The sequence below is a fragment of the Marmota marmota genome, unplaced genomic scaffold, assembly GCF_001458135.2.
Source record: "Marmota marmota marmota unplaced genomic scaffold, marMar, whole genome shotgun sequence".
Taxonomy (NCBI): domain Eukaryota; kingdom Metazoa; phylum Chordata; class Mammalia; order Rodentia; family Sciuridae; genus Marmota; species Marmota marmota.
Genome location: NW_026000082.1, coordinates 11,578,985 through 11,591,732, shown reverse-complemented (window position 1 = coordinate 11,591,732; position 12,748 = coordinate 11,578,985). Strand labels below are relative to the sequence as shown.

At 47.5% G+C, this 12,748-nt stretch overlaps 1 protein-coding gene across 5 annotated transcripts in view; it reads right to left on the bottom strand.

Annotated features, from left to right (window-relative positions):
- The window catches only part of Ssbp3 (single stranded DNA binding protein 3), a 156,889-nt gene extending 144,141 nt beyond the window's left edge, over nucleotides 1–12,748 (bottom strand). For 3 of the 5 annotated variants that reach the window (XM_015484955.2, XM_048815328.1, XM_048815330.1), the window contains exons 1-3: nucleotides 12,605–12,748; nucleotides 12,322–12,383; nucleotides 9,733–9,817 (exon numbers count right to left, since the gene is read on the bottom strand). The gene's annotated coding sequence lies outside the window, so the exon portion shown is untranslated. The remainder of the gene's footprint in view (nucleotides 1–9,732; nucleotides 9,818–12,321; nucleotides 12,384–12,604) is intronic. The other 2 variants (XM_048815329.1, XM_048815331.1) reach the window with 2 other exon arrangements.

Here is a 12,748-nt window from a genome sequence, read left to right as displayed (position 1 = left end):
TTCTTTTTCTTTTTTTTTTTTAATATTTTTTTTAGTTGTAGATGGACACAATACCTTTATTTTATTTATTTTTATGTAGTGCGGGGGATCAAACCCAGTGCCTCACGCATGCTAGGCAGGCGCTCTACCACTGAGCCACAACCCCAGCCCCATCATTTCCTTCTTATTACGGACGTGCAAACTGAGTTTCAGCAATTGCTTTTTCACTTGACTAAGCCATCCAATCTACAGAACCAAGATTCAACCTCTTGGTTGAATCTCTCTGGGCCAGTGGCTTTCAAACTTTGACTGAGACCCATAGTGAGAAAAATTTTACATGGCAAACCCAGAGCACGCATACAATTACTTGCACTCATATATCGCTGAAAACAAATATTTTTGGAAACAATACTTATGATTATTCTGTGCAATACAGTTTTTTTTTTCTTTTTTTGTAATTGCCAGTCATGACCCACTAGGTTAATTTCATGATGCACTAATGGGTCACAAATCACAAGTTTGCAAAACAATGCTTCGCCATTTACCACTTGTCCATCTTCATTAAAACATGTCTTTAACACGCTTGATGCCTGGGCAGGGATCAAATCCTTCTCACTTCTCAGGGCGCAGAGTCTTACTCATTGACCTCAGGGATTATTCATGACTTTGCAATAGGCCCCAGGAATAGGGGGTGCAGAGAGGATAAAGATGAAGCTTCTGCCCTCAAGAAGCTTTGGGTCCAGAAGGGGAAAGGGAAGATACCCAACCTTGATTCAAATAACTCTCCCTCTAGGAAGCAAATAACAAGAGCAAGAGAGTTATGGAGTTCCTATGGGGAGAAGAAGAAAGATATCTCCTTAGCAGGCCAGGGAGAGGCAGCCTCCTTCCAGGCTGGTATCTGCTCAGGGACCAGTTGGCAGGGAAGCAAAAATGACCCTCTCAGGTGGTACAGTTTCAAAGGCACCCAATGGGAAGGACCAGAAGCAGCTGAGCAAAGAGCCCGAATCTGATCTCTAGAACAAGAAAAATGGCTTGAAGGGGGGAAATGGGCACTGGTGGAACACACACAGGCCTGACACAGGCCAGGGGCATCCATGCACCATATCATTTCATCCTCACAAGAAGTGGGCTGGTGTGAAGGCTGCTTATATGACATTTCCACCTCCATTGCTTGGGGCTGCCTGAAACCCAGGCACCCAGATAGCTAATCAACGGGGAGGCAAGCTAGCAGTGGGTCATGCTTCACTGGTGCACACTCTCGCATGGAGAGCCTTCCACTACTGCCCGCCTTGTGTCAGTTACTATGACACTGGCCATCAGAAAGCACGACTTCCAAACTCCTGGGTTCAATTCCCAGTACTTCAGGGAGAACAAAAAACTGACAGCACACATTTATATAGCACTTACAGTGGCCGGACACCACTATGTACATACTCGTGTGTGTGTGTGTGTGTGTGTGTGTGTGTGTAAACGTACACACAAGCTCATTTAATTCTCATGACAACCCTGTGAGATAAATAAGCAAATTTTATTAACCCCCCTTTCCATCTGAGGACACTAAGGCACAGAGGTTAAGTAAGGTGTCCATGGTCACTAGAAAGTACAGCAAGGCAGAGGGTCCTGAACCCTGACTGGGTTTGCAGGTTTGAGTCTTTCTGGTTACCTCAAGCAGAGCATCATCCCGCTGGGCCTCAGTTTACCTACCTGTAGGATGACTAGGAAACCACCAGTTCCACCACCTGCACCCCTACTATTTGTATCTACATTGAAAACATCCAGCACCACACAGAGGTGGGACTGCTAGCCTCTCCCCTCATCCTATCCCTACATGCTGGTCTCCCAGAAGATGATCTTCCACACAACTATCTGTAAGCACTTTTCATATCCAAGGCTGTGTCTGGCTCTTAAATAGACAGTGATCAGAACAGGTGGTGGGTAACCTGATCGGGCAGAATCCTGGACTCCTGGGTCTGAGGGCCCACTACCCACGGCCTCGTGCTCACCCCCAGGAAACCCCAGAGAAAGAGGCTGATGCCAGAACCAGTTTCCCAAGGGCCTGTAAGGGTCAATGATGCCCTTCACCAGCTCATCTTCTTAAGGCTCCATTTTGGGACTCCCTCTCACAAGCAAAATAATCAAGTGAGGCCTGAGCACCTGCCACGGCAAGGTACACAAAGAAGGTGACACAGAACCCCTAATCTAAGGACCTTCGATCTGCTCTCCTTGTTAACATTTACACGGCACCTCATAGCCCAACCAACTCTCCCAGGGCAGATCCCTGCCATTCTCCCGGCATCCCCACAGAAGGCAGCACAAGGTCACCCCTGTGCATACGTACAGTGGAGAGATGGATCTTGAATGGTGAAGGTCCCACAACCAACAAGGGCTAGGAAGCTAAAATTCAAATCCAGATCCCTGCTGACACCAAGGCACAGCCCTCACGGCTTGCTGTCCAGCCACGCAGCCACACACGGCACAGGACCACTCTGTCCAACACAGATAAGGGGCAAAGACATCCCGGGGGAGCATTTATCAGTGCCAGCCTGTGGCAGGACCACCAGCTCTGCCCCTTGTGAGGGTGCAGGGTGAGGCAAGACTGCCAGGACAGAAGGAGGGCACCCCATGACACACCAGGGAAGCCCAGCACAGGAGGGCATCAATGGCAAAGTCAAGTGTCCTTCCCCTAGGTTCAACCTGCTTTCCCAGAAAAAATATGCTTTCAAAAGAGTTTTCCAGGAAAACATTAGGGCTGTAAAGAGCAAAGGACAAACTTACCAAGCACCAGCCCCCAGAGACAGCGATTTACAGGTATTCTATTACTTAACCCTCACAACAGCCACGCAACGGAATCAGCATTCCCCTTCTATAAATGGAGAAAAAGGATCCAAAGTCTACCCAGCCAGGAAATGGCAAGAATAATGATGAACTCAGGAGCAAGTCAGATCCCAAACCCTTCAAAATTCAGAGGATTCAAGGCACAGGAAAAGAAAAAGCATAGCATCAACAGACACAGTCCTAAAACTCATCTCACAAGGCCACAGAAAAGCCCACTACTCTAGTGAATCAAAAACAAACAATGGTGATTATCTATTTGCTGTAAGCTCCCAGCAATGTGTATTAAAGAAGTTTATGTGAATCGTCTAATGCACTTGTGCCGTGGTCAGAATTATTACCAAGCTAAAAAAGATTAATTTTTCTAAACACTCTAAACCCTCAGACACTATTATGAAGGCTACCACTAGTGTAACATTTCTGTTATCTTGGCTGACAGGCCTCAAGCACACACCCCTGCCCCAGCACTCTTCCCTCTCTTAAGACTCACACACACACACACACACACACACACACACACTCTCTCTCTCTCTCTCTCTCTCTCTCTCTCTCTCCCACAGAGTCAGGAGGGACCAGCGATGGGGCCCAGACACCTTGGCCTGAGGTCCCCCACTGGAGAGTCCACCTCCCTTACAAAACAGAGCTGACCAAAGGGACAGGGAGAGCTGGGTGTCTCCCAGCTCCCTCCAAGTGCTGGCTGGCACAGAGCTAACTCTCAGTCCAAGTTTGCAAATGCTTAGCTAACAAAGATGGCATTATGCAAAAGGCTGGTGCACACTGCTGGTCTGGGAGTTCAAATGAAGTGACCACTGCCAAAAACTTTGTTTGGGTCCCCATGGCTCCCCCCGCCCCACCTCCCTCCTTGAAATAAAGGGTAAGGATTTGCAATTTGGGGTCTTGCTGCCACTTGAAACCCATTAAGGTGGCTGCATTGCCTAGATTCTGGCAAAATACAATTCCAGTTCTTCATTTAATGTTTAATTAGCTACCGATGGAGGAGTCTGGCAGCCTCTGGGGTTAAGAGGAATTGCAGAAAAGAGGGTGGTAGCCCAAACAGGGGACTCAATACAAGTCTAAGCTCCAAGGAGAATGGGGGGAGGGAAAAAAAAGTGTGTTATGTTTTGTTTTTTTAATCTGCCACACAAGGGTGCCAAGGGTCATAGCCAAAGGCAAGTGGTGAACTTGCCAGGACCTTGGGGCAGATAGCTAGCATGGCTTATCGCGGGGGACCACACTCCCCCAAGCAGCTTGGAGCCCAGTGGCTCTCCTATTCCTGCTTCCACTGCCACCCTCTGGTCCCCCTCCTCCCAAAGGGCTCTCACAGGCGCAGACACTCCCTGCCTGGCAGGAACCTCAGCTCAGCACATCCAAGGAGAGCCCTCTCAAATATCACTTTGCTATTTCAAACCCACCAAGGACGCTGGACCCCTGCCACAGAGCCACAAATACCTCAGCTCCCGCCCACGCCCATGACTCTTGGGCACTTTCCTATGTTAACCAATCCTCCTGGAGACAAAGTCTCTCAGCTGGGGGTGGAGAGAGGGATCAGCAGAGTCCTGCTGGGTGAAAGCAGGGGGCTAAAAGAGCAAGTCAGAAGAAAGGGGCTTCAGGCCTTCAGAGCAGGGAAACTGAGGCAAGCAGGGAAAATTCAGAGGCCACAGGACCCATGGGCATTATACCCCCCAAATCTTCACTGAGGATCACAGGAGGGCCTGGGGTTTGGAGCAGTCATCCGTGAACCCACTGAAATCATGCACAAAGTCTCCTTTATGAGTACACATGCATTTTCTGAAAAGAAGGTCCGCAGCTTTTATCACATTTTCCCTGCCAAAAGTGAACAGCCACTGCACCAAAACTCCCTCCCCAGAGGTCAGGTAGCACCTCTGCCAGCGACTGCAGTTTGCCTCACAGGGGCTTCATTTAATTCTGTTAAATTCATGTCTTCAGTGAACACATGGGGACACCAAGCAGGTACCAGGCACCTTCTGGGCCCAAAGCAAACACCCTCCCTATGCTCTGCAGGGATTCACTGTAATTGAGTGTTGTCAAACAGTGAAAGGTGGAAAGTAAAAGATGGGTATGATGGCGCAGGCATGTAATCCCAGTGATCCGGGAGACTGAGACAGGAGGATCCCAAGTTCAAGGCCCTGTCTCAAAAACAACAATAACAAAAAAGACGGGAAACTTTTAGTCTCAGCTCTGCTACTACTTCCTAGACTTCCCATCTGCTCTTGGACTAGCCACAGAAACTCCAGGCCTCAGTTTCTTCATCTGTAAAGCGGAGATGAAACTTAATAATAAAATCCAACCATCAGGGCAGCTGGGAGGCCACAACCACCATCAAGTGTGTCACAGTGGGTCATGAAAAGTACAGCAGACAGAGCCCGTCAGTGCTCTCCAGTGCCTTCAGCTGAAAGACCACGACCCGGCTAACCTACGCCAATCATCTTTTGCCTCCCAAAGGAAAACACAAAACTAGGTACCACAAGGAGGAGAAGAACTGCTGGAAGTGGGAGACACTAACCCCACAGACCCACCCTGGAGGAGGGACAAGTGGAAAAGGCGGCTAGGACAGCCCTGGGCCCACATGAGACACTCATGCAGCTTCTTCAGAAGCACAGGGCCAGATGAGTGTGGAAGGGAGCCCCAGAGGGAACCCCCTCTGGGACCCCAAGAGCTCTTCTCAACAGGATGGGAAGTGTTACTCCAGCCTGAGGGGAGCTGCAAAGAAACCACACCAGGGGCTGGTGACCCTCCTGCTGCAGCCACAGGTACGTGCTTCATTTCAGACAAGCCAATTCTCAGAAAAGTCCACTTTGGATCCTGAGTCCCCAGAGCTCCACATAATTTGTGGTCAACATCAAGACTCTTGGGCTTAAAAAGAACGAATCAAGAGAAGCAAGTGACCAGGTGTGAGGGAGAAAATAGTGACTAAAAAACTCACAAAGTTGCCAGGCGTGGTGCGCCGGTAATCCCAGTGGCTTGGGAAGCTGAGACAGGAGAATCGCAAGTTCAAAGCCAGCCTCAGCAACTGTGAGGCGCTAAGCAACTCAGTGAGACCCTATTTCTAAATAAAATACAAAATAGGGCTGGGATGTGGCTCGGTGGTTAAGGGCCCCTGAGTTCAATCCCCAGTACCAAAAAAAAAAACAAACAAACACAAATTTAAGGATAGTTTGAATTCCCTCCCTAGTCCCTGGTTCGTTCCAGGCCTGGCAGCCTGGGCGGGGCTCTGAGATCAAAAACCCCTGACCCAAATTTCAGGAAGGAAGACAACTTGCCCAGATCATGGTATCATTTCTATATAAGAGCCAGGACCAGGACCCCCCCTCCTCCCTACACTTGTAAGCACCCACTACCCACCAGAGACAGGGTCTGGTATCTAGCTGCACAGACTCCCTACCCTGTGAAAATCCTGACAGAAAACACAAGGCCAGTTAACACTCTTGTTCACACTCCCCTTGATTTCCAGACTTAAGACAACTAGTTAACCAACATTAAGATCATCTTGTTCAAGACTGCCCACAAAATTTAAGCCACTGAAAGAACATCTTCCAATATTCTATTGGCTGCTCCAGGTCAGGTTACTCCCTGACCCAAATTATTTGTGTTTTTACCCTTAACTCCTTCACTCCATCAACACATGAACCTACTATGTGGAAGGTATTATGGAAGCTACAAAGATGAATAGCTCATAGTCTCTGCCATGGAAAAAATTAATAAGCTGGAGCCAGAAAGACCAACCCAAAGGAGAAGTTGGCCAGAAGAGTGCGAACAAATGACCCCTGCTGGGAGGCCTGAAGGGCAGGGCCGGGCAGTACCCCAGAATCTAACTCTGTCCCTAGGATTCACCTCTCTGTGACTCAGTTAAATATACAAAATGGAGCGGGGAACAAAGTTTTTTCTCCCAGAGTCTCCAGCCAGGTGAAATGAGGGACTGAACCTGCAGCAGAGAGCACCTAGCCCAGCACGTGGACAGCTGCCAACAGAGGCTTGGTAGAGGTGGCTTTGACCAACACCGAGATGGAGTGGTTTGCATGTGCAGAAAACTATCATAAAAGTCCTCCAAGAAGAAGAACTTAGAAGATGGATAGGATTTGAGTGGACAGAGAGAAATGCATTCCAGGTAAGAAGAAGGGAATCCAGAAGCTATCATAATAATTTTAGCAGAAGGAACAATGGCTAACTAGATGACAGGAATGGAAAGAGAGACTACATGAAAATTTGAGAAAGACAAAGAGAAACAGAGGATTCCTTTTCTTCTTCTTTTTTTTTTTTTTTTTGGGCACTGGGGATTGAATGCAGGGGCACTTATCACTGAACCATATCCCCAACCCTTTCTATTTTTTTATAGGACCTTGAACTTGGGATCCTCCTGCCTTAGCCTCCAGAGCTGCTGGGATTATAAGTGTGTGCCTCAGCACCCAGCTCCTTTTCTTAAATATTTCTTTCTTTTTTGTGTGGTGCTAGAGATTGAACCAGGGCTCCACACACGCTGGGCAAGTGCTCTATCTCTGAGATACATCCCCAGCTCAAGTATTTATTTCTTCATTTTCCAGTTGCATCTCTGTTGCTGCCCTCCCAGCTCCATGCCACCTCTTCATTCCTTCAAAATCTCCATTCATCACTCACTGATTTCCTGATCTGACTCTTGGGTCGTAGGACACCAGAGGATCCCAATCTAGGAAAAAACGTTTTGCTCCTCAAAGTTATGAACCATGGACCTCAATCAATGTGACTTCATCTCTTAGTCGCATCATCTCAATGTCAGCGCCAACCTCAGCAGTTTCACACAACGCTTCTGCCACTCTACTCAACAAGTTACTGGCGGCACACCCACGGGCAAGTTTTCCCAGCCACCACGTTGCTTCAAGAGGGCAGACCATGACAAATTGTCAAAGAGAGTCTCACATTATTTACTAGAGCACCAAACTTGGTTGAAAAATCATTAACTTCTCTAAAAAGTACCCTATAAAAGAGAGCATAGAACTCTTATATCAAGAGACTGGCTTGAAATGGGTCCTCCCATTCATCCACCCACTCCAAAATGAAGCCATCTGCAAAGCAGTCAAAGACAAGCAACACAGGGTGGCTGTCCACAGACTAAATAAATAAATAAATAAATAAAAGCCAGGCACAGTGGCGCACACCTGTAACCTCAGCAACCCGGGAGGCTGAGACAGAAGGATCACAAATGAGGGAAGCCCTCAGCAAATTAATGAGACCCTATCTCAAAACAAAAACATAAACAAGGTCTGGGGATATACCTCAGTGGTAAAATGCTCCTAGGTTAAATACCCAGCAGCCCCCCTGCCTAAAACAAAAGCACTGGGGATATAAGCTGAGTAAGAGAATGCTTGCCTAGCAAGCACAGTCTCTGGGTTCCATCCCCAGTACCTCGAAAAAACAACAAAAAAGAGCAAGATTTTCTTTACCAGGTAGAAAAGTCAAACTCACCAACTATTTTTATATGGCTACTCTACCTCTTATCCTCCCCTAAGCTCCAGTTCAGGAAACCCTATGATCATCACCACGGGATTTTTTCCCAGAAGAACCACATCACAAGTGAAACAGTCACCTCTCTTTTTTACTACTGAAAGTTTACCAGGCCAGAAGTACCACTCACTTGTTTCTCTTTCTCAACCCTGAAGAGGGCACAAGAACCAGTCAATTTCCTCAGCATTCCACTCCATAGGCATTAACTTTTCAGTCATAACAAAATTCCATCACATTGAACATGCTAAAAACCAGCAAGCCTCCAGCTCAGTCCCTAACTCCTACTACAGGAGAAATTTCCACCATGACAATATTTATGACATTGGGATTTGACCACCTGTGAAACTCATCCAGATGGGATCTGTCCTCTTATGCCAATTTCAAACTGCATACAGGGGATACAGATGGTCTGGACAAGCAGATGGGACCTGACGACCTTCAAGAAACCAGCTTCCATGCTCAGAGCATAGGGACCATTCCTATCCATCTCATACCAAAGTGCAAAGATCCAACAGATCCCCTACCATGTGCACACACATGCACACAAACATTCAACCATGTACATCCAGCGAGAAGTAAGAACTGAAAGGAGGCCAAGGAAGACCTTCAGACACTTCTTTTTCTGTTTTCTAACAGATCCTAACTTATTTCATGAGATCGCAAAACATGACACCAACCCTACCCAGATCTGAAGTCTTTTTTTTTTTTTTTTGAAGGAGATTACCATGGGAGATGGACAAAAGGCAGACATCTCTCATATAATAAGTTCACAAATCTAAAGAAACTCATCCAAGGGTAAAATGTGAATGTTAGGGTAGAAGGTACCACAACCTGATCAAATTAACTAGTTCACAAGAACATTTTGGGCACAGGATTATGGAATAGTTGAGTGCCCCAGACTACACATCATCTTAGTATATACAACCTGAGCCTCACCCACCACACACATACCTGCACCCTCCAAAATTTGAAAGATCACTCTCTGGAAAATAGAGTACCCATTCAACCAACCTTTCCATTCCAAGTTTCATATTTGCTTTTTATTTTTTGGTTGTGCTGATTTTTCTCTTAGGCCAACATCAAACCTGCTCAGTTTCCTCCTGGCTAACTGTCTACTCTTCACACAAACCTCACACGATCTGAGCCCTGCTAAGCCCTGCACAACATCGTTCAATTCTCCAGATAGGTATCTACATTCTTTTGCATAATTACAACATAATGAAATACCACTCACCAAGTTAGAACACTGCGGGAGGGGGGTACGAGGGGAGGGCAGCAGGGAGGTGGGTGGGCAGGAGAAGGAAAAGAAAGGCAAGGAGAAAATAAAGACCACTGCCAATTGGCTGTATATTTGCTTTTGGTACTGAAGAAGTTAGAGCTATCCAACCCTGTAATTATTGCCAGGATTAAAGATTTGTTACTCACGTAATCATGAAAGGCTTTTGCTTCACTCGAATGTTCACAAGTGTCTCTCCTTTCAGGAGCTGCACAGTAAAGGTCCCAAAATACGCTGCAAGTCGAAAAATAAAATAAGATCAGGTTACTAATTGTTACTTCTGTATACAACAGAAAGTGCACAATGTTCAATGCTAACAGCTCCAGGTCTCCTCCAGGCTCTACTCCACCTTCCCACTTTCGCTGGGCAAACTCAAGCCTAGAAAACAGAACAGACCCGAGCTCTCTGGCAAGACAGACATTTGTAATAAGAATAATAGTTCCCACCTACCACGCGCCTACTATGAACGGCACGCCTCATGCTGATGATACTGCCCATGGCTACCATGTACTATAAACGAAGTGATCCTCTCCCTACTGGAACCACTAAAGCTTGGAGGATTAGCCCAACCCACCCATGGTATATCACAAGGTAGGAATCTGGGGAATCCATGCCTGTCCCATCTGTGTCCCTTTTACCATCCCAAAACAAAATGGCCACATACTATAAAAAGGCTAAATTGCCAAAACATACAACTATGATTCACATGCATAGCAATCTGCAATTATGTCAACTTAGGGAACCTCACAGATTCTTAATCCCAGAGCCCACACCCCTACTTCTCCCACCCACCAAAAAACACATGTCAGACCAAGGGGAGGCTGTGGACAGCCAAGCATCTCCATGAAACTCGGGGCCCTCTTCAGAGAGCGTCCATTCAGTAAGGACTGTGGAGGGGAGAGCAGACCCAGAACGGCCACCCCAACCTTGTGATTCTATATGATCCCTCCAACACTTGGTATGAACTGTGAACACACACAAGTCCTCTGCAAACCAAGAGAATGCTATATGAACACAGCATAGTCACTGGTATTAACAAAGGGCCTTAGAAACATTCTAGACCAGGAGCCAAGGCCTGGGACAGAACCAGCTTGAAGGGTACAGTGGACAACAGAATCAAGGTCTGACTCACAATTCAGTGCTCCTGCGCCCCTCAGAGCCAGCTCCAATCACCAGACAAGCATCTCACTTAAGGTGTGTGAATACATGCAGCCTGCCCCCATCAGACCAGCTCCACTGCTTCCTCTGGCTCCAGAAAGCCGTGGTCTTTTGCTCAGTGTCAAATCGCAGGAGGCGACTTTTAACAAACCAGACCACGGCCACTCAGAGCTACCACAACCTGAGCCCAGCACAACAGACTCCACATTCCTGCGGCTGAGACAAGGATGGAGAAGCTTCAGGGATTCTGGATATAACAGAAAACTGGGGACTTCTACGGCTACAGGGCAGGGGTGGCGGCTATAGAAAGCCCTTTCCAGCCTTCTGGAACTGCACCTTGGATTAAACTCCTCCAAACATAAAAGGTCTTCAAGACTCCAAATTTCCAGACCCTTTAAGTTAACTTTCACTCAAAAGCTTAAGTTTCTACAAGATCCAGGCAGCCAGACCCACCAACCCCATCCACACACTCCCCTCAAAACACAACCGCAGCCAACCTATCACCCGCTCCTACAGGTGGAATCCTTACGCCACATCAGACGCCACATCTGACGCCTTCAACACCGGCAGTTGGGAGGTTGGCAGAAGTAATTAAAAACTCATTTTCTCTGCACAAGTTAGAACAGACACTTCATCCTCCCACTGTTCAAAGAGACTTGAAACAGTAACCCGAGCCGGCGGTCAGGTAAATGTGCTAAGATCCCAACCAGGAGACATTCCGTTTTCCTGAACTCCACCAAAATATCAAAAGCCACTCTGCTTTCTTTTCCTTTTCAAAAGGATGTCAAAGACTCCACCAATCAGTCCCACAAAACACACAGGTCACACACACATGACAACTTGCTACTTTTGACCCTTAAGCCTCCCTCCTGCCTGCCACGAATCCCATGCTGAGACCAGACTGCTGTGGTCTCAGAGCAGTAAGACCCACAAGCCTGAAGAGAGGGTCACAGATAAGGAGAGAGCACCAGGTCACCTCTAGGCAGTTAAAGTTCTTGGTAAAATAAAGCTTTGTGGGTTCAGGGATGCTGGGGGTGGGGGATGGCACAGAGGACAGGAAGGTCCAGTCAGTCTGAATCAGTATCATTACAGGAAGTGGCAACTCTTTCTTGCTTTTTCTCAGAGTGTGTGGAAAAGACCAGGAGATGTCCCTCTTATGGTTTGGAGCTTATAGAAGAAAAACAAAGGACACACCAGTTGTAGAACAGACCTGGTGTCCCCACTCAGCCCTGCCCCCACTCCTCTCTAATTAAAGCAGCATGCAGGACTGACAAAAACCCTTCAAGGATTTTTCAAGCCCCTGCCTAGTGCCCCAGAGTGGGATGGAAAAGCAAGAAGTTTCTACCCCAGTCCATAAGATTAGTTGGTTTTCTAGAGGAGGGGAAACACCAGGAAAAAACTTTTAGGCAGCAGCTTCTTCGGCCCTTTCCTCTTTGGCCAGACCTGGTCCAGGCACCCAGAAGTGCCCTGCTCTGTGTAAAGTAAAGGTGGAGGGCCTGTTTCAAGCCTCTGGTCTTTGTTTGCTTGGACCCAGGGCTCAGAACAAAACACACACACTCAAAACTATCACACAAACTTACCACCACCAGGAGTGCAAAAACCCAGGCGGTTCTCCCAGCGTGATGTTTTTTTCCCATCGAATCTGGAAAAGAGGAAGCAGAGGCAGCTTAGAGAAGCAGAGAGGAGGGCAGGCGGGGGGCTTCCCAGAGCCAAAAGGCTGTGAAGACCCACCAACAATAAATGCCAAAAGGTGATAAAAATTCAAAATGGTGGCCACAGTGGCTGCTCCTGAAAACAAAGGCTCTAAGAATAGTGGGGAGGAGGGGGTGTCAAGAAACTGGATGCTGGGGGAGTCCCACTCACCTCTGATAAGAAGGTCTGTGCAGATTTCTGTGCTCCTACGTGCAGTAAATATTCGTAGACGTATAAAGCTAACCTGGAAGGGGGCAAAGTGAGAGGAATGGGTCAAAACACACCGGGTACTCTCCGGACCTTGCCAGTAGGCTC